The following is a 5,000-nucleotide window of genomic DNA, read 5'->3' on the forward strand; positions in this document are numbered from 1 at the left end:
TGTGTGGGTGTGTTTGTGTGTGTGGGTGGGTGTGTGTGTGTGGGCGTGTGTGTGTGTGTGGGGGGGGGATGCATGTGTGTGTGTGAGAGAGAGAGAGAGTGTGCGTGTACTGATATATATATATGTGTCTATGTATGTATGCGTGTATGTATGAACATTTGTATGTATACATATACGTGTGTATGTATGAACGTTTGTATGCACGCATGTATATATGTATACATAGAATGTATGTATGTATGTATTCGCTGCGTATATAAGAGTGCGTGTACAAACACACACACACACAAACACACACACACACAAAAACACACACACACACACACACAAACAAACACACACACACACACACACACACACAAACAAACAGACACACACACACACACACACAAACACACACACACACAAACAAACACACAAACACAAACACAAACAAACACACACACACAGACACACACACACTTGTCTCTTTACATCCCAAAATCTGAGACGATGAAACACGACGAAGATAAAAAGAAAGACAATTTGGAAATGGAATTCAGCTGCGACGCTTTCCCGCATGAGAACGAACCTGGTCTGGACCTGACTTCGTATTTCCATGTTCTCGCTTTAACTGTACCGGAAATACGGCTATAATTCGTTCCTGTACAGTTTTCTTCTTTTATTTTCAACAGTTCATTTTTATTTTATCTTATACATTTATTTATTTTGTTTTTAAGTAATAAAGAATTGTTCACAGTTCTTCGTTTATGTAACCTGTACATTTTTCTTCTTTCTTATTTGTTAATAAAACAATTATTTTTATGTTTTATTTATTATTATTATTATTTTTAAGTAATCCACTCAAATTATTCACAGTTCTTCATATATGCAAATTCTAAATAGCTCCATTTAAAAAAACAGGGTAAATGAGCGTAAAATCGTGGAATTTTGGAGCTGTAGTTCACTTGTTCACTTAGCTATGAACTATTTAATTTCAGCAAATGTACTACTCCGAGTTGGGTGATATGAATATGCATAAGTATGAATATTTTGAGAGAAAATGCAATTTTCTAAAGTGAAATGAATTTTTGAACTGCGGTACTGGAGTCACAGAGTTCTGGAAAGGGAATAGCTGTGTGAAATGAACAAGAAAACATCGTCTTTATGATGAAATAATATGATAATAAACATACATAAATATACAATACACAAACCCACACGTAAATACACCCCAGCACACACACACACTCTCTCTCACACACACACACACAAGCACCCCCCCCCCCCACACTCACGTACACTCCTCTTGCACACACACATCCACACCCACAGACACAAGCACCCCCTCCCCACACACACTCACTCACATACACTCCTCTTGCACACACACACTCACGTACTGTCCTCTTGCACACACACACACACACACTCCCACCCCCACACACTCACGTACACTCCTCTTACACACACACACACACAAAAGCACCCCCCCTCCCACACACACACTCACGTACACTCCCCTTGCACAAACACCATCTCTCTACAAACACACTACACACACACAAAATCTCACCTAAAGAGATACACACTAAGGACAAGAAAAGTCACTTCTTCATTGATAGGATACGAGTTTCTTGAGAGGAGATCTCATTATGGGGAAGGCTAAATCAGTAGCAATTCGAGGTGTCATGGAGTCTAAAAATATAACCATTGAAATCGTTATTTTTCATCCTTTTCGAATATTGAAAGGACCAAAATGATCGACCATAGTCACAGGAAAAAATGGAAAAAGGTAGAACTGGCAACTCAACCGGATTCTGGAGAACTCCGATTGGTCTTCTTTTATATATTTATTCCTTTATTCTTAATTCTTCTTAGCTGCTTGACTTGCGTTTGCATGTCTGGATTTTGGGAACACATACAATATAGTTACGGCTTTACACCTCATTACGATGTTTTTTTTGTTTTTTTCTTCGTTTCTTTTCTTGTTAATTCCCATTTTCTTTTTGTTTTCTCTCTGCACTTATCCTTCGTTATCATCATTATTCTATTTATTCGTTTACTTTTTTATTCGTTTATTATCAGAAATGATGTCAATCTTGTTATAAACATCATTTACTGTCTTAATATCTGTTTCAATATCATTATTATTAATTATATTATTATCATTATCACAATCATTACCTCCGCCAAGGAAATATGATTTGGGAAACGTTGGTTAGTTAGCTAGTTAGTTTGTTGGTTAGAAAGGTAAAACCGTATTCATGTTGACAAATGTGGAAAGGAATGAATGAGAACGAATATCTTCACAATGCAATAGATGTATTTAACCGGTTTCGAATATATCCTCGTCAGAAATACATGTATTTCTGACGAAGATATAAATCGAAAACGTATTTCTGGCGAAGATACGTTCGAAACCGGAAAAATACACCTTTTGCATTGTGAAGAAGATATTCTCTCTCACTCATACCTTTCCACATTAGTAAGGTAAGTCAAAAAGTTAAGAACAGAGGTGTGTCTTAACCCTACTTAGATGCCATTAAATTTTGGTGGTGATTCGATTCATGATTGGGATCGAGGAATTTTTTTAAATGGTTGCATCACATGCCAATGTTACCTAGGCAACGTAACTATTACCATTGTCATGGCCTTTATTACAAGGAGGTTATGTTTATGGACCACTTAAAAAAGAGGTGTTTTTAATGGAATCTGTGGAGGATTCTGGGGTTAAATACTCCTTCATACCACACCTGGGGGAAATTTCCAATACTAACCACTCACAATTAGGCTCCATCATATACAGCTCTCCACAATAGCTGTTAATTATAGTGGAGGACCGCTCAGACATTCAACAATCTCCAAGCGTTGATTCACGTAGGAATGGCGGAGCGTTTATGTTCCGCCTCCTCTCTTCTTCCACTAATACAAGTGTACTTTCGAACATATGAAATAAATAACATAGTAAAAACAGTTCCACCACTCTTTATTGATCAAAATTTGAAGTCATACATACCAAATCCCAAAAAGGACACAAAATATTAAGGGCAAAATAATCAACAATTCATTCGATTAGAAATAAGGAGAGAGAAGCCCAAAACACGCGTCTCTCGTGCGTGCATCTTTCGAAAGTTGCATCTTTCGAAAGTTGCATCTTTCGAAAGTTGCATCTTCAAAAACTGTAAATAATTAACCATTCCTCTTAACAATCGTCTTCATAATATTAAATTGATGATTTATAATGCACAACAAATTAGGCATATAGTTCCATCACTGATCACTCAAAGTTTAAAATTTCCCACAGAAACCTTCAAGTGTGAATGATTTAATTGTATTAAGTGACTCTTTGACGGAGGTATGCGCTTTCCGAATGTTTCTAGTTAATATCTTTGTTATCATTACTATTATTACAGTGATGATAAGGATAATGATATTACTCGAAATGATAACATTGATAATAATAATAAAAAAATGTAGAGAAGAATATAAAAAAGAGTGAATATCGTATTACTTGACCGATTTCGATTCCATCTTAGTCAGAAATACACAAGAATATAATCATCAGAATAACATAAGGCATAAATCACAACATCAAGAGACAGAGACAGAAAGAGAAAGAAATTGATGTTTTTTTTTTTTTTTCTTTTTTTTGCCGAAATATTCTGGATCCTCTTGCTAAAAGGGGAGAGAATAGAAAGCAAAAAAGATGAAGAAGAGTGTAGCTCTGGAGATATATATGACAATAATATGCAAATCATGTTGCAACATGTGGAGACTCGAGCGCATTGTTTTGCACTTGTTTTCTTTCTTTGTTTTGCTTTCTCTCCTGTGTGGTTTCATCTTAAATAGATGGGTTATTTCGTGTTTCTTCTTTCCTTCTCCCATGCATGTTTTAGGGCTTGTTTTATTCTTTATCCTTTCTCTCTCTCTCTCTCTCTCTCTCTCTCTCTCTCTCTCTCTCTCTCTCTCTCTCTCTCTCTCTCTCTCTCTAAACACACACACGCACATACACATACACACATACACACACACATGTATATATATATATGTATATGTATATATATATAGATAGATAGATAGATATATGTACACACACACACACAAACACACACATATATAGATGGACACGTTTACATTTTTTATGGACATTATGTATAAGAATGTTATTTTTTTCCATTACTCATTGTCGCCGCTTTAATCCATGATTTCTTTAACGCTTTATGTTTCTTTATCTGTATCTTTTTCTCCTCCCTATCTGTCTCACCATTTTATCCTCAAATATCCTTATTCTTATTCTTGTATATTTCCTCTCCTTTCCCCATCCCCCTTTTTCCCCTCTGTCTTTCTCGTTTCCTCTTTCTTTTCGCTTCTCTTTCTTCTCGTATCCGTTACATCTTCGTATTCGGAAAACAAATATTCGCCCTAACAAGACTTTTCATATAGGCCTATCAAATAACGGATAAACCAACCACGCTTTTGTGAACTTTACAAACTCAATATTTCTTCCATATTCAAGCCACGCGTTCGGACGAGCCAGAAAAAATAGAACTCGGGAGAAAATAAACAAGTTGTCCGGATCGTCTGGTTACATTCTGGCTTCGTAGTTCGATTATCCATCGAGATGATGTTTTTTCGTGATTTCGTTATCATTATTGATTCCGCTAATTAGATTCATTAATGTTAATGATAATGATGGTGATTATGATGGTACTGAAAGAATATTAATTATTAAAATGATGACAATAATAACAATGATAATTAATAACAATAAAGTCAGTCCATTGTTATTGTTGCCATTGTTATTATCAGCATCATCATCATCATCATCAATACTATTACTACTACTATCATCATCACAATAATATAACCATTAACAGCAAAACAACAATGTAAAAAAAGAAAAAGAAAAAAAGAAAAGCAAAAATAAAATAAAAGAGAGAAAATAAAGAAAAGCTAAAAGAAAAGAAAAGAGAGAGAAAACAAAGGAAAAAAAAGGAAAGAAAAAATATATATACACA

This window comes from Penaeus vannamei, chromosome 2 (genome assembly GCF_042767895.1).
Source record: "Penaeus vannamei isolate JL-2024 chromosome 2, ASM4276789v1, whole genome shotgun sequence".
In the NCBI taxonomy this organism is placed as follows: domain Eukaryota; kingdom Metazoa; phylum Arthropoda; class Malacostraca; order Decapoda; family Penaeidae; genus Penaeus; species Penaeus vannamei.